This window comes from Eublepharis macularius, chromosome 4 (assembly GCF_028583425.1).
Source record: "Eublepharis macularius isolate TG4126 chromosome 4, MPM_Emac_v1.0, whole genome shotgun sequence".
NCBI lineage: Eukaryota > Metazoa > Chordata > Lepidosauria > Squamata > Eublepharidae > Eublepharis > Eublepharis macularius.
In genome coordinates this window covers 168,682,765-168,701,002 of record NC_072793.1, presented here as the reverse complement: position 1 = coordinate 168,701,002, position 18,238 = coordinate 168,682,765, and positions in this window count along the sequence as shown.

The window sequence follows — 18,238 nt, the reverse complement described above, 5'->3', positions numbered from 1 at the left end:
CTCTTTATTCAACGTTTCTGTAAAATTTAGTGAGTTAAGACCATGGAACTCATTATAAGAAATATAAGAAACGTTCTGATGTTTTAGCAAATGTGAGTAGGCTTTGGCTCACGGACGCTTCTGTCTCAAGTTTCTTATTTCTAACCAACGCAACCTGAATTCCTAAAGCAGTGATCTTCCCCCCGTGAGCCAGGATCCACCGGCGGGTTGCAAGACCCTTTACAGCGCTAGGCCTTTCTGCAGGAATAAATGCTGTGGTGCGCAGTGGGGCTTACGTCTAAGTGCATTCCCATGTGCACACTTGATACCCCAGTGATCTCGGGAATCTAGCTGAGCCCTAAAGACCAACAGCAGTGACTGCACCACTTCTATCCAAGCACTTTGTGAATACGTTTATCTCAGAAAAAGAAGGGTCTGCAAACGTAAACAATCTCTGCTTGCTGGCCTGAGAGGACTTCCCTGAATGAGGCAGCGACCCCTTTTGCCCCTGAACAAGCGGGAGAGCCTTGCAACCTCAAATTCTCCTCTCCACCTGACTTGTTCTGTCATCGAAGGCAGGTTGTCAATGTCCAGGTGGTGATGGAGGTCTGGAACTGCAACTGATCTCCAGGCCACCGAGATCAGTTCCCCTGAAGGAAATAGCTGCTTAGGAGAAGAGATTCTATGGCATTATACCCAGCTGAGGTCCCTTTCCTCCCCGAACTCCACCTGAAGCTGACAAGCTTACTTCCCAACCTCCAGGTGGTGGCTGGAGATCTCCTGGAGTTACAACTGATATCCAGCTGACAGAGATCCCTTCCACTGGAGAACAGGGTTGCTTTGGAGGGTGGCCTCTATGGCATTATACCTGGCTGAGGTTCCTAGAAACCACCCTCTTGAGGCTCCCCCCCCATCCCCCAGAATTTCACCACCTGGAGCTGGCAACCCAGTTCCGGCTGCAGCCGCGGGGGCGGGGGGGGGGCGTGCCAGGTGCCCTGGAGGCTTGACATTGCTCCCTCCCTAGCACCTGTAGGCACCAAATCGAGCTGGGCGGTGAGTGCAACTGGGAGCAACTCTCCTCTTATCCCCACTAGGGGTGCGCTAATGTGCCTGCGCTGTGGGATATGGGGTGACTTGACTCAAATACGCATACTCAGTTATGTAGTTAGATAATGTTTCCTCCTTGACAATCTGAGAAACTGTGACATCAATGAACTTTTTGGAAACTTTTTTTTTGCCAGCTGCTCACAGAAGGTACAAACACATCCAGGGGCTTTGGGAATGTAATTATTTTCCCTGTAATTTCCAGATTGATTAGTTTTGTTCCTTCTTGCTCATGGAGGTCCCTGAGCTCACTTTGAAAATACATAATAAAATTGCCCCATCTGAAAGGTTAAAAGAAAACTGCAAATATGTGTTCCAGGAGGGTTAAATGTAAGTTAGGCTGGAGATTCTGTTCACATAATTGCTGATGAAGTCTCCTTCGGCACAGAGGCAGGCTGGTGGTAAAGTGAGCTGCAGCTGAGCTCCCACGATGCAGCAACCTTGCTGAAGCTAAGCTTGTACATCTGAGTCTCGTCAGTGCCTGGCTGTGAAATCATCCGGGGACTCTGAGCATGCAAGACCTTGAGCAGCACGGATGGAAAACAAGAGGATAATGCAGTTAGTAAATTCTGTTGTTGTAACTAGTTAGAAAAACTAGTCTGTCTTCTCAGGATGCCGATGCTGCTGGTGCTGCTCTTACTGTTATTCTTGCCTCATTTGATTTGTGGGAACATAAATGTGGCTGATCTGATCACCTATCCAAATAATTATCACAGGCCAGGAGACTACCTCCTTGCAGCAGTCATCCCTACAAAGACCGATTTCTATGCGAGCCATAAATTCAAACACGATCCAGTCTATGACTTCTTCCCGTAAGTGTTCGTTTGTAAGTCGAATCAAGGTGGACTCTGCCTGGTTTCAGTCTCTGTTGTCATGTCTAATAACCTTCTGGAAGGAAGGAAGTTATCTCTAATTCCTCTTGTATTAAACAGGTGACCAAGGAAGAGACAGTAGATCCATCTAGGGGACCTCATAATCCTGTTTATTTATGTTATTAACATTAAAGTCTGGAGACAGTTAATGGTGGTACAACAGATGCATCACTGTGCTAGCTGAACACAGTCTGTTCCTCTCTCTACTAAATAGGTTTCTCATGTTTTTGGAGTGAACATTATATTTAAATTCCATTTTACCAGTAGCCATGTCCCAAAGCAGCTTATGCCAGCCAAGAGACACAGGACTCTGATTGGGGAGGAAAGAAAGAGGGAAGAAATCAGTATGGTGATGTCAACATTGACAGCCAGTTGAGCTTATGGTAACCCTTGCTGGTATTCTTCCGAGCATGCAGGAGATACATAGTGCCATCCTAAGTCCACTGAAGTCAAGTCCTAGTTACTTCTGGACCTCTGGCAGTTTTTTTTTTAAATAGGGGGAAAGAATATTCCCTAACTCACCATCCAAAAGACTATCTGAGCGCACCTAGGCTTTAAAACTATCAAAGCACATTATACTAGCATACAGAATGTATGACTGCTGTCCCTGTGGAATCTCAAGATGGATTTAAACTCAACATCTTATGTTACAAATGGAAAATAACTGTTTCCAAAGAAAATATCCAACTCCAATTCCATTTAGGGGGTTCCACTGAACGTCAGAACTAAAATTCTGAAAATCCAAATGCTATTTTAAAAGGACTTACCAACTTTTTAAAAATGAGGCATTCCTTAAAAGAATCATCTGGAGAGAGGTCGTTGTTGGGCCCATGGTTCCCTGTTAGTAAATCCAAAACAAAACCCAAGCAAAGGGGACCTCCATTTCACTGTAAAGACGAATAAATTGACCTTGGTGGACACTTGCCTGGGTCAGAATCCCACTTTATCCAATGCAGAAAGTGTCTCTTCAGTTGACACACACACACGTATATATATATATACACAGTATTGAGAAAACATTTTAAATAATGGATTGAAATTACTAATAAATGGTGCAGCACATGGCAATTCTATGAAAAACTCAGGGAAAGTATGTCACTTTAAAAACTAAGTGAGTTTCTTTTTCTGTTTAGAAAAAAAGGTCATATGGACACCCCCCCGTCCAAGAAACCAATAATATAAGTTATGTGCTAGATAGAACCGCACCAGTATCAAAGACCTCCAAGCAGGAACTTAGTCTTATAGAAAACAATATACTACGTGTATACTACCCAGTGATCTCCCCCACTGCACCACAGACCACGGCCCCCATCCCCCACAGCTGTTTTTGCTATTAAAAAGTTCATTCAAAATCCAGTCATGCATCTCTTGCAAGCATGATTCGTTTGAGCTTGAGCATATCAGTTTCTTTACCCTGAATGAACATGGACTGCTTGTATATTGATTTATTCAAATACTGATTGCCTTTCTTTCTCAAATCATATCAATGGAAATTGATCACTTTGCTCTTCAATGTATTTTGAGGGTGTGGAGAAATACGGTCCTCCTTATATTTCAACTAGCTTGATACCCGTGCTTCACTATGGTATTTAACTACTTTAAATCCAGTTATAATACTTATGGGTATGTAACAATTTTTTGGTTTGTGGGGTTTTTTTAAAGTTGGTTTTGTAGTATAATAGCATAGTATCCATGCTTCACAAAGGTGTCTGAATAATGCGAAGCATGTTGATGCCGAAAACTGATGAACTGAATTTCAAAACGTAACATTTATTGAAGAGATTTTTAAAAGGAAAAGATTGTAGTACAATAAATAAAGTGAAAAATACATGCAACTGTTTTTTTGTCTACGGAAGGACCTCTTTGTAGACCACATTGATGGTTTTCACTTCAGGTGCTAGGATCACCAGGCTGCTGGGTGAGCTCACTCTGGAGCAGGCCACTTAGAACTGCCCATGTGAGAACCAGTCCTTTCTCTCAAGTCAATTCCTGTCACTTTCAGTGTCTGCCTCTGGGACTTGTTGATCGTCATAGCAAAACAGGCCTTGAGGGGGAACTGCAGTCTCTTGAACTCGAAGGGGTTCTCTGGTATGAGTGGTATGCATGGTATGAACACCGACTCCCCCCCACCCCCTCCAGCACTGCCAGTGAACAATGTGGCCTCGATGACATTCCTGTGAGTTTGGGTGGGTTGAGGTTCTGGAGCAGCATCACTGGAGCCCCCACTTTGAGGAGAAGCTTGTGGTCTAGGAAGCCAGGAAGGTTGAAAGTGTTGAGGAACTCCACAGGGTGATTGACCGCGTCATCCATTTGCACCACAGAGTCCACAGATTTGTACTCCATTTCTGCCCCTTCAAGGGAATTAAGTTGTGTTCCATTAATGATGACAGCCTTGTTGTTCTTGGGGGTCAGAATGGCACACTTGCACAGCCAGTCCATGGACTTCTCTGTGATAGTGGCGATATCAGGGTATGTTGTGGCTGTTAGGTCTGCTAGGGTCATCATCACTACTGTGCCCAGGTCTGCAGGGATGGTCACCTTTCCCTTGGACTCGGGATACTCTCCGTCCCCTATTTTTAGTAGGAGTTCAGAGAATTCCTCAGCGGACACCTCGCCTCTCAAGTGGACCCTCATGTTCTTTCTTAGTGAGAGTTTCCTGATGAGGGACCACAGATACAACACCTTGACACACACAGTAACCTTGTCAGCTCAAGTTACCCTTCGGACTGCTGGCAGAGCCTGCTGGAAGTCTCCAGCCAGCAGCACGGTGACTCCCCCCATCGCTCTCTCGTTGCCCCAACATCTTTGAGGGTTATGCTCAGTGCCTCAAAACACCCCTTGTGCGCCATGGTGCTCTCATCCCAAACAATGTGCTTACAGTTCCACAGCACTTGGGCCATGTTGTTTTGTTTTGAAATGCTGAACAGGGGTGTTTCTGCATGGATGAGGTTAAAAGGAAGCTTGAAGGTAGCGAAGGATCATATGCCATGCCTGAGTGAGCCTTGATCTTCCTTGGAAGGCTCTCTACTTGTCTTCCAGGATTGTTTTGCTCATAGAGAAACTCTGCCACTCTGTGCACCTCGGGGTTATCTTGCTGGTACTTAGCCACTGCTGCTTGGTGCACCACAGGAGTACGATGTGCATATTTCTTTGATGCATCTCTAAGTCGCTTCCCACTTTTAGCATCGGTGGATCTTGCACCACGATATCTGCCAGGAGGCTTCTTGGCAGCAGTAAGAGATGATGGCGGCAAGAGGTGTGAGGTAGAGTTGGACTGAGGGAGGGGTGGTGTGGTGAGAACTTCAGCAGGTTCATGTGAGGTTCACATCGAAATGGCCCCTAGAAAGGTCATGCACCATCTCCCCTTGAACATTTAAAAACTCAGTTGCCATACTTTTTATATGAAATCCCTATTCAGGAGTCTTATACCGTCTTTCTCAATCTGGGGGGGAGGGGTGCAAGCAGGCAGAAGCCTACCAGCCACACAGGGAGATTGGCAATCCGAGTGAACTTTGATGGGAAGACTGGGATGTGCATTTTACCTCAGGACACATTCAATGACTCCCAATAGCAACTGCATACTGTTTAGAATGTTGGCCACATATGCAAATGACCTTGAAAGGCCGGCCCAATCAGGGAAGAGTGGCCAAGTTGGCATTGGCGGGGGTGGGGGGAATCAGGCAGCAGCCAGCCACACAGGGAAGCTGTATCCCTATTTTACCCCTTTTTACTCCCTTAGGAGGCGAATTTCTTAAAATTCCTTCTTAGTGCATGTTTACATCATGAAAGAAACGTTCTCCCCAAATTTCATGTTTCTAGGTCCAGGGGTTTGGGCTGGGCAGTGATGAGTCAGTCAGGACATTTTTCTTTATATATATATATATATATATATATATATATATATATATATATATATATATATATATATATATATATATAAAGACAAATGTCCTGACTGACTCATATATATATATGGATAGTGAAAGAAAGCTTGTGTACTGCTTAAGGATAAAAGGATGCTGCAAAGGAATTACAAAATTACATTATTGTTTTGTATATTGTTTTGTATATTGTTGTTTTGTTTATTATTGTTTTGTGTATTGATTTTAGTATTGTTGTTTTTTGTTTTTATCGATTTTAAACTGTTCACCACCCAGAGCCCCTGGGATGGGCGGTATATAAATTGAAATATAAATAAATAAATAAAATAAAAGACTCCACTGATTGGTTTTTTTAAGCTAGTGTCATGATATTACGAAGGTTTTTTTAGACCTAGTGTCATGATATTACAAAGGTTTTGTTGGGAATAAGGCACATGACAAAAAACCAGTCACACATATACTTCAGAGATAACTAGTTCCCCCCCCCTCTTTTGGAGGTTGGGCATTCAGGCTTAGAGAACTCAAGGCCAATCGGCCAAGCTCCCAGCTGCACAACCTTGAAAGAGAAACCCAGCTGCAGCATCCCCCCCCCCCCCTTGGGACTGATGGCAGATGCCAACATCCTGAGAGTTTCTGTAAGGAAGAGAGACTCAGGGGTTGTGCCAAACATTGAGCAAAAAATGCATTTTGAGGAGGCACTGGAAGGAGCAAAAGCTGTACCACACTGCAACGTCTCTTGAAGAAGCAGATTGTTGATACTGCGTTTTGACCTACCAGAAGGCAACCTTATGATATGCCACTGAATTTACATTGCAGGTTCTTTGAACGGAACTACCAGCACACCCTGGCTGTCTTGTTCGCCATTAGCGAGATCAACGAGAACCCCAGACTCTTACCTAACATCACCCTGGGCTACAACATCTATGAAAATTATCAAGCTGCGAAGATAGCTTCGGAGACCTCCATAGACCTCCTTTTCACCCAGCCACATCACTTGGCTTTCCCCAACTATTTGTGTGGAAAGAAGGAGGAGCCGCTGGCGGTCCTTCAGGGTGGCGATGACCAGGTCTTCTTTCAGATGGCCACTGTGCTGAGCATCTACAAAATTCCTCAGGTATGAGTGGGCTGGGAGAGGAGGCAGGGCAAGCCCAGTGTAGGCATCCCATCAGTGCATCTCTCAATTCATGTGCCCTATACAGCTCCATCAATTCCCAGTTTGTTGACGAGGTTTTCAAGGGGCATCTTTGCAAGGAGTTGAACGGGGGGGGGCGGGGTTTGCAGGGAGCTCACCTTCTCCTGGCCCAAGGGATCCCCTGGCAGTTGGCACTGCTGCAAGTGCCCTTACACACTTTTGCCGCCGGCAGGCAAAGCTGTCAGCAGCCGGGACTGTAGGGAGCTCTCCACCGGTGGCAGCGGCGAAGCATCCTGAGCCGTGCTGCAGCTCACACACACCACGTCTGCTTAACCCCCACTGCAGCCCACCTGGCCTTTGTGGCCCTGAAGCAGGCATGGAGCAAGCGATGCAGAGGGACAAGGAGGAAGAGGCAGCCAGCCTTCGTGGCCCTGAAGCAGGCACGGAGCAAGCGAGGCTGGAGGAAGAGGCAGCCGGCCTTTGTAGGCCCGAAGCAGGTGCAGAACAAGCAAGGTGCAGGGATGAGGTGCAGGGATGAGACACAGAGACGAGGAGGAAGAGGCAGCCGGCCTTTGTCGGCCCGTCTGCTTCTTCTTCCTTGTCCCTGCGTCTCATCCCTTCGTCTCGCTTGCTCCGCACCTGCTTCGGGGCCACAAAGGCTGGGCGGGCTGTGGTGGGGGGCGAAGCAGACGTGGGGTGTGCGAGCTGCAGCGCAGCTCAGGAAGCTTCACCTCTGCCACTGGTGGAGAGCTCCCTACAGTCCCAGCTGCCGACAGCTTTGCCAGCTGGTGGCAAAACTGTGTAAGGGCACTTGCAGCAGCAGCAACTGCCAGGGGATCCCTTGGGCCAGGAGAAGTTGAGCTCCCTGCAAACCCCTCCCCCCTCCCACTGCCAGTTCAGCTCCTTGCAAAGATGCCCCTGGAAAACCCCGTCAACAAACTGGGAATTATGGTTGTTGGGGGTTTTCCGGGCTGTATTGCCGTGGTCTTGGCATTGTAGTTCCTGACGTTTCGCCAGCAGCTGTGGCTGGCATCTTCAGAGGTGTAGCACCAAAAGACAGAGATCTCTCAGTGTCACTGGTGACACTGAGAGATCTCTGTCTTTTGGTGCTACACCTCTGAAGATGCCAGCCACAGCTGCTGGCGAAACGTCAGGAACTACAATGCCAAGACCACGGCAATACAGCCCGGAAAACCCCCAACAACCATCGTTCTCCGGCCGTGAAAGCCTTCGACAATACAAACTGGGAATTGATGGAGCTGTATAGGGCACATGAATTGAGAGATGCACTGATGGGACACCTACACTTCCCGTCTTTCGGAAAACTGACACATGGCCTTCTCGCATCAGGCGTCACTTCTAGCTTGGCTCCAAGTCAGCCCATTGGTCTATCAATATCAGCATTATCTCCTTTGACAGGAAATGGCCCTCGTATTATTTTATCCATTTAAATGGATATGCCAGGGATGGAGCCAGCAAGGGTTTTAGCACTAAATACATGAATATGCCTTCTACTGAGTCAGACCCTTAGTCTCTCGAGGGCAGTCTTGTCTATTCTGACAGCCAGTGACTTTCCAGGGTCTAAGGTGGAGGGCTTTCACAGACTATATGGTCCTTTAAAGTGAGGTTGGCCTATGACCTTCTGCCTACAAAGCAGATTCTCTGCTGCTGAGCCATGGCCCCTCTCCAAAAGAGTACGTTCACCGCATGCATGCATATATACCAGGGATTGAGCCTGCAAGGGGGTTAGCACTAAATACATGAATATGCCTTCTACTGAATCAGACCCTTAGTCTGTCCAGGGCAGTCTTATTTACTCAGACAGCCAGAAACTGTCCAGGTTCTAAGGTGGAGGCCTTTTACAGAATATGTGATACTTGAAAGTGGGATTGATCCTGCAACCTTCCTCCTGCACTGAGCCATGGCCTCTCCCCAAAACAGTACATTTATTGCGTTCTTGTGTATGTGCCATCAAGTTGCAATTGACTTACGGCAACCTCAGCAAGGGACTTCCGTGGCAAGTGAGAAGGAGGGGTGGTTTGCCAGTGCCTTCCTCTGCAGAGTCTTCCTTGGCAGTCACCCATCCAAGTACTGACCCTGCTTAGCTTCCAAAATCTGACAAGATCTGGTTATACCATGCCACCTTCCCTCGGTACACTCATTTCCTGCTTAAAAATAATCAATCCTCTTTGCCCAAACATGTAAATCTTTGGACATGTCTACCACTTATCCAGAAACCACCTTTTAATGTATACACACACTCAGCTGCCTTATACCAAGTCTGAACCTATCACGATCAGTCTTGTGCCTGCTCTGACTGGCAGCAGCTTTTGTAGGTCTCAGCTGGAGGTCTTTTGTGTCACCTACTACCTAATTCTTTGAACTGGAGATGCCAGAGATTGAAGCTGAGGCCTTCTGCACACGAAGTAGATGTTCTACCACTAAGCCAAGGATCTTACCCCTTTTGGCCTGAGTAAAGAAGGGTCACTGAAAGCAGGCTGCAGGCACTGTTGCTACACCATGGTGGGCCCATCCAAGGCCACAGTGGCTGCCTGTAATGCCATTTCTGGCCCTGCATTTTATGCCTGCAAATTTTGGAACATTATTTCCTTTCTTTACTAGCTGACCTACGGTTTGGTGCACCATGCTGGAAGTGATAAAAGTCAGTTCCCTTTTTCCTACTGGATGAGCCCAAAGGAAGAATCCCAGTACATGGGCATAGTCAAGATGCTTCTGCATTTCAAGTGGACGTGGGTCAGTCTTTTTGCTCCAGCTGATGAAGATGGCGATCGGTTTGTAAACAGCATGCAGACGATGCTCACCAGAAGTGGAAATTGTGTCGCCTTCTCATGGAGGATTCCTACAGTGAGGACTATCCTCTTCTACAAGCCATCTCAAAATTATCAAGCGCTATTCACCCAGAGGAAAGCCAACGTGTTCATTTATTACGGGGACCCTCATTCCATGTTAGTTTTGCCAACTATCCTAGCAATCCCTGATTGGAAAATGGGCACCTATGTGGGAAAAGTTTGGATCACAACCACCCTGTGGGGCTTCACCTTGAGCACATCCTTTGCCCACGGGGATGTCAGATACTTCCATGGCGCCTTGTCCTTCGTGATCAGGACGAGTGACAGCTCAAAACCTCAGGAGTTTTTCTTGGTTCGAGACGAATCTCCCCTTGAACATGTTTGGTCAGAAATATTTCACTGCTACATTTCCCTGACTTATGGGAGATTGGCTCCAAGATGGTCAGGGAGGACTTGGAACAGATGCGTGGGAAAGGACTCCGCCCCAGCCTGGCTTGAAAAAGAAATCTCTGCAGAGAGCCGCATTGTTTATAATGCCATCTATATTGTGGCACATGCCTTACACAGGAGGCTTTCGTTCAGATATAACCATATTCTGGCTAGGGACAGACGGGAACATCATAATATACAGCCGTGGCAGGTAAGACGGGTTTCCGTTATGTGACAACTGCAAGGAATTTTTCCGTTGCCTCCACTATATATCTTTATTTATTATTTAGTGAATATGTTTTTATTCTGCCTTTCCTCCCAGAAACTTAATGTGGCATAAATGATGCTCTCTTCCAACATTTGATTCGCACAACAACCCTGGTATGTAGGCTAGGGTGACCCACAGGCACAAGGTCACCCAGCAAGGTTTGCGGCAGGCTGGGGATTTGTTCCTAGGTTTCCTAGCCCCCAACCCAATATAACTGAATTTTTGCTGTGTCTTGCAGACATCCAGCTGGACTTACCTGGGCCACAGCAGGACTCTACATGTTCCCTGCTGGCCCCAGGGTGGGCTGAGACCCACCCACCAATGACATCGTCAGTCCTTGGCAGGTAGATCCCCAAGTTCTCCGTAGCAAACTCTCAGGTGTATTGGTTGAAGTAACTTTATTAGAGACCCTTCAAGATCAAGGTGCTCAGACAACTGTATTGGCAGAAGTGACGTAAATGGGGTTGGTAGCGTTATAGGGGAGATTCCCACTCTCAGGACAGGGACCGTTAGGGTTCTGGCGCGAAGGAGCCGGGGGGGGGGGGTAAAGGGGAGAAGATAGGTTTAGGCTAGACAGAGCAAAGAATGAAATCATCTCAATTCCCAAGAAGGATACATCTCGAGCCGGCTGCAGCCAGCATTCAAGGACACTTGCTCAAAGCGGAGGGGAAAGAGAAAGTAAATACTTGCAAGATAACCTACTGGCTTAGCATCAATAAGAAACTTCCCATGCCCTCAGAGGATCAGTACAAAACACAGAATACATTCATGGCAGATATACAGGCAGGCATATATGACAGACATTTCTGGGTCAGCTAAAAACCTTCCATACATACCTCAGTTGAAGCTGACGTGGCAGTGCCCAGTCTGCGATCAGCACAGACAAGACTGGCACATCAGAGAAGGGGACTGTTCTGCAATGTCAGGGGAAGTGGTCTCATCCCTGTTTCCTTTGGTGGTTCTGGCAATGAGGGAGAAACTGGAGAGGTCCCCAGAGGTGGGGGGGAGGGATTTCCTGAACAGGGGTGGGGGGAGAGAAGTAAGTAGGGGAGGCTGGCAACCCTAACAAGGGGGACTGTGTGGAGAATGTGGACAGCGATGACCTCTAGTGTGTCTACCACAATAGCCTCTTCTAGTAACTGGGCTAGCAGAAGGCCCACTTCCCTGGCCAGAACCACCACTGCATAGAGGCCTGCCACCCAGGTGCAGCAGACCAACTCTCACCAATTTGGGCAACATATGTTGGACCATCAGGAGCAGGTGCTCTGGAACGTTACTCAACACTCAAGAGGCCAAAGCAAAGATGTGGTCAGGGTTAAAACAATATTTTACCTGCCTGTGTCATGTGTACTTGCTGGTAGCTTGCACACTTCCCAGACACAAACCCTGAAGCTGAAAAGCCTTAACAAATAGAAAAGAGCCCTGGTAAAGCTACTAGGGGTCCTGAGAGTGGTTGTGTTCACCATCCAGGAATGGATATCCCAACCACTGTCCCTGCCCACCCTTACTTAGCTTCTGGCTGGCAGATCTTACCCACAGATTTAAGACAGAAAGTCCATTCCATGCCAGGCCATTCTCGGCATTTTGATGCATAGGCATGGAAGCAAAGCCTCTCATTCTGGTAGAAAGAAACTGAACAGAGAGGATCAAAGGCAATAAGTGTCTCAAGCAGGCACCATTTCAGGCCTCCTTGAGTTGGACCATAAGCCATTTGCCAATCAGGGCTCAGTTGCTTAATTGGTGTTGCTAAGATACAAAATAAATAGGGGTTTTTCTGTGCCAGGTGGCTCAAGTTTGCCAGGTACATATAATTAACAAATGGCACATTTTTCTCCCGGAGCTGGCCAAACTAAGCCTGAAAGAACTTACAGCTTGAATGCAAATGATGAAACCACAAAAAGCATAAGCCTGATGGGAAATTTTTCCTCACACCATCCCCCCAGGTTACCCTGACCTGAAGGTGTTACAGAAGTCTGAGGCCGCTGAGTAGAAGTACATAAGAATCCAAGAAGCGCCTGCTGGACCAGACCAGCGGTCCCTCTAGTCCAGCATCCTGTCTCACACAGTGGCCACCCAGTTGCCCTGGCATTCAGAGGATTTCCGCCTCTGTAGATTCAGGCTCCCTTCAGGCAGTGTGGCTAGCAGCCATTGGTGGACCCCTCCTCCATGAATCTATCCAAATTCCCAGGGCTGGCACGTCCATGGAGGCGGTGCCCGGCAGTCGCCTCAAGTGCTGATCGGGGGGCGGGGGCGGGGGCGGGCGCCACAGAGCTGGCAGCGGCAGCGCTGGCAGCTGAGTGGGAGGGCTGGGAAGCTGCCTGTGTGCCACCCTGGCTGCCTGCCATGCCTGGTCTGCAGCTGAGCTGCTGCAGCCTCCCAGCCCTCCCGCTCAGCTGCCCTGTGCTGCCGCCGCCGCCGCCACCAGCACGCACTCCCAGCCGGGCACAGCAGCTGAAGGCCAGGCGTGGCAGGCGGCCGAGGCAGTGCGTGGAGCAACTGAGTGGGAGGGCTGGGAGGATGCACGCGCGCCACCCCGGCCGCCTGCCGCGCCTGGCCCGCAGCTGCTGTGCCTGGTCAGGAGTGTGTGCTGGTGGTGGCAGTGCGGGGTAACTGAGCGGGCAGCCTCCCAGCCCTCCCACTAAGTGGCCCTGTGCTGCTGCCGCTGCAGCTGGCACACAGCTGCGGGCCAGCCAGGAGCAGCAGGCGGTCGGGGCAGTGCGGGGCAACTGAGCAGGAGGGCTGGGACCCACGCACCATCCCATCTGCCTGCCGCACCAATGGGGCAGCTGGCTCGCAGTGGCATGCCCTGCGTGATGACATCATGCATAGTGACATCATCACACAGTCTGGGTGTGCACACATGCTCTGCGTGCATGCACACAGGGGTAGCAACACCCTGAAGCTGCCACCGGGTGCAGGTATCTGGCTTCAGGTGCCAGAAACCCTGGCACCAGCCCTGCAAATACCTTTTAACATTATCTATTCTTGGAGCTATCCTACCTCTCCTGCAGTGAATTCCACAGTTTAATTACATGTTGACTAAAGAAATGTTTCATTTTGTCTGTTCTGAATTTATTTCCCAGCCATTTCACTGGTGGCCCCCAAGTCCTAGTATTATGGGAGAGGTAGAAAAAACGACCCATAACCACCTCGTGCATAATTTAATAAATCTCTAGCATGTCTCCCCTTAGTCACCTTTTTTCTGGACTAAAAAGTTCCAGATTCTCCAGCCGTACCCCACAGGAAAGGTGCTCATACGCCCTAACATCTTGATTGCTCTCCTTTATACTTTCCCAGTTCTGCAATGTCCTTTTTGAGATACAGCAACCAGAGCTGCACACAGTATTTCAAAAGAGGTTGCACCATGGTTACACCAAGGGCATTACAATATTGAGCATTTTATTTTCAATCCCTTTCCTAATACTTCTTAGTTTGTTTTTTCCCTGCTGCCCCACACAGGGTTGACATTTTCATTGAACTTTCCACTACAGCCTCAAGACCTCTTTCAGTCTCACACTCAGACCCCATCGAGAGAGAGAGAGAGAGAGAGAGAGAGAGAGAGAGAGAGAGAGAGAGAGATCCTCCTGTAGTTTTTCCTCACAGTTGGCCTTTATTTTCACCATCCTGGATAATATGCTTTCATCAATATGCTATTAGCTGCAAAATTGGCCGCTACAGTGCTCAGCCCCATTTTCAAATCGTTCACAAACAAGCTGAATACTAGCACCAGTTCCAAAACAAATTGTGGGACCACAAGGGTCACTTCCCTCCATTGCAAGAACTGACCATTTATTCTTACTCTCTGCTTCCTGCCATTTAACCAACTTTTAATTCATGAGAGGAGCAGTCCCCTTATCCCATGATGGCTAAGCTTACTCAAGTCTTTAGAAAGATACCATCTTGCATCTCTTGGAAAGCACTCCCTTACAGTACAGCCCTCCTATCACGCGGGTTTCTAGGAGTTGCAGTACTTTGGCTCCCTACAGGGCACAGGTGCATAAGGCGTTTGCCCAACAAGGAGACCATCCTAAAACAATGCTACCTACCCACCAATGTTACCAGAACTGGCCTCCTTGCAATAAAATGATTTGTGGGGGAATTAGCAAGCAAGGAGACCGGCTATGCGAGAAGGGTAACAAGCGGGAAATCGCCACCAATTTCGACCAGATCCCCTCCCCAGGGTAGCAGATGAGGCTGGTGGTTTCGTCAAAGAATAATTTTATTTAAAGAGGAAAAACTAACATACACACACACAGTTAATTGAAAATGGTTGACACACACACACACACAGAGTCCTAGGAAACTTAGCCAGAGATTGGGAATAGAGAGAGGGAGTAAGTATATCTATCTATCCTGAGGAGTAGTCCAGTCTGCGGTGAAGAGAGAGAGTAGCTTCAAATGTCCAGCGTCCTCGGCCAAGAGAGCAAGAGGCTCAGAGCAAACCTCAAGGAAACAGCACTTGTGGATCCGGTAAGCATGTATGAAGGAAGAGAGGCTTAGGGAAGAGACCCTAAGGGAGCAGCATCCTGGAAGCTGGCACAATTTGAATGAGGCCAGGGCCTACCTTTATAGATAAAATGTGCCCTGAGGTGGGAGAACCCACCTAGCAGTTAGAACAAAGACTCCAGTGATCAGTTCCTAGGTTTGACAAAAGATTTGATTGCCTTGAGTGGTAGCTGCCGAGGCATGTGAATGCAAATGCAAAACTAGTTCTAGCGCTGCACAAAAAGGCTAGTTTGCTGATGAAGTCCACCGGAGCTAAGTTAATGAATTTAGGTGGGGAATGCAACTGTATATATGCTGACTCTTATGAATGTCATTTGATTAGCTCCTCAGTCAAGGACAGGAGATCTCATCACGGGAGGAGGAAAAGGAATGTGCTAAGTGGGGATGACTCTGCAAGACCTTTGTTGCATTGGGCACCTTAGGGGCTGGAGGGATAGTAAATCCAATCGCTTCTCAATCACTCTGCATTCCTGTGCAGCTTTCCATGCATGCCATGTTCTCCTGGGCAGGACTTAGCAACTGTTGGAGGCTCTCTAGCGGCAATACAGCAGCCATTTTAACTCCAGAGGCCTGAACATCTTTAATATTACAAGCAGCCATATATAAAAATGCTATTAAAATGGAGGAGGCCGGGCTGACCACTTACACTACTACGAAGCAGATAAGAGGCTTCCCGGGCTTGATAGGATATTATGGCACGTTCATGTGTCATTTTGCTAGTATCACTGGTCTGCTGTCATATTGTCGATAAAAGGACCAGATGTCCACCTTCAAAGACCTAAGGAATGCCCTCTCATCTGCACTCGTTCTTCATAAACCCTACATTGCTCGCCCCTTTGTGGCATACACTGATGCTTCTGATACAGGTTTGGGGGCCAGGTACTTGCAAGAGACAGAGGGACAAGAACATCCTGTCCACTGTCTCAGCAGGAAGTTGCAACCTGCAGAGGTAAATTATGCCACTGTTCAGAAAGAAGCCTTGGTTGTAAAGTGGGCTGCTGGAGCCCTGCAGTATTACTTTATAGATAACCCCATTTGCATTGATCCTCAATCATGTTCCCTGGATGATAAGGGGGTGCCTTTAACTGCTACCTTTCGGCTTCCTTGTATGCCAGCAGCCACACAAGAAACGTCCAAACATGGACTACATGTCCAGGATCTTCAAGAAATCAACACCATCCCAACCAACAACCCTAACAAGGGGAATATCTTTCATCTGTGTTTGTGGGACTTGGTATTTCAGTGTCATCACACTTGAAGTCCGTATCCGCAGAATGGAGAAGGGGGACCACAACACTCTTCCTTCTGGTTCTAACTGCCATTAACAAAATCTTTTTTAAAAAAATGGAACAGATGGGAATAGGGCTGCCAGACCCCTGGTGGGGGCGGGGGATCCCCTGCCCCCACCCTGCCACTCTGCCCCTCCCTACCTGGCCGGCGGGGGGGCGCACACCTTCCTGCGCGCCCCCCTGCGGTGCTGCGCACCCCTGCGCACAGCAACCGCCAGGATCAGGCCTGTTTTGACCTGGATCGGGGCCCCTGTAGAGCGTGGGAATGTTCCCGCGCTCCACAGGGGCCCACAACGGGCCCAATCCAAGCCCAAACGGGCCCAATCCGCGCCCATTCTGGCACGGATCGGGTCCATTTTGGCGCAGATCGGCCCTGTTTTGGCGTGGATTGGGCCCATTGTTAGTCCCTGCGGAGCGCAGGAATGCTCCCGCGCTCCACAGGGGCCTAAAACGGGCCTGATCCGTGCTGAAGCAGACCCGATCCGCACCAAAATGGGTGCGGATTGGGCCCGTTTGGGCACGGATCGGGCCCGTTGTGGGCCCCTGTGGAGCGCAGGAATGCTCCTGTGCTCCACAGGGGCCCACAACGGGCCCGATCCGTGCCCAAACAGGCTGCATGGTGACGTCGGTGATGTCATCATGCTTGCAGGGGCGCGCGCGCGCGCTCCATGCACGCACCCCCCCTCCAGGTAAGAGCCAGGCCCCAATCTCCTGCTGGGAGATCGAGGGGGCCTGGCAACCCTAGATGGAAATGTGGTACCTAAATCATTTCCCTGACACAGGCCTTGGAATTTTCATTTCAGCTTCATTCTTTTCTGAGAAACACCTACTGCAACACTTCAACCATAAACAACGTGCATTTTAATGACGATGGGGAATTAGTCGCAGACTATGATATTCTGAATTTGGTTGTCTCCCCAAATGGCTCTGTGGTGAGGGAGAAAGTTGGGAGTCTCAAGACACAGGCTTCCTCAGGCCCAGAGCTCCACATTCAGGAGAACACCATTGTCTGGCCCAGCTGGTTTAACCAGGTGAGACATTTCTTTGCACTTTGTGTCCATTTTGTATATTTCTACTTTGAGAATAAGAATCATGACCCGTGATTAACAGCCATAGTGGGTGCAGCAGTTGTAGTGTACAGTTATGACCTGGGTTCAACTCTACTTTGCCATGGAAGGTTTCTGGGTTTCCTCAGGCTGTTGCCTCTCTCTCTCAGTTTGACCCTGCCTCACAATGTAGTTATGTGTATAAAATGGTGGAAAGGAGAGGCCACAAATGACAGAAAATATATATAACCCATCACTAGGGGCCAGTGAGGTATAGCAGATGGATTAGAAATGGGGAACCTGGGTTCAATTTCCCTTTCTGTCACAATGCTCACAGAGTGACTCTTTATCAGCCTAACTTACTTCATGGGGTTGTCATAAGGTTAAATGGAAGAAAGGAAAGCTACATGCAGGGCTCATTTCAAGGGGGAACGTGCCAGAATGCAGTTCTGGCAGTTCCCCAAAGAGGTCACATGTCAGGTGGCCCTGCCCACCTGACTCTTGGCCATTTGGGGCCTGTTTCTGTCTGTACTGGGACCGAAACGGCACGGATCGGGGCTCTGACAGGTGGTGGATCACTCCCGCTCAACAGCGGCCCGATCCTGATAATTTTGGGGCCCCTTTTCAGCCCTTTTCAGCCCCTTTCTGCCATTTTGGGCTCAATTTTGGCCCTGAATGGCCAGGATTGGGTCCAAAACAGCCAGGATAGGTGATGTCAGGGGGTGTGGCATATGCAAATCAGTCATGCTACTGACACACTTCCGGTGATGGCAAGGGGCATGGCATATGCTAATGAGTTATGCTAATGAGTTATGCTAATGAGTTCCTCCCGCACTTTTTCTACGAAATGACCCCTGGCTACGTGCACTACCTGAACTCTTAGGAGCAAGGATAGAGGGAAATAATAGATAAGCCACAGATG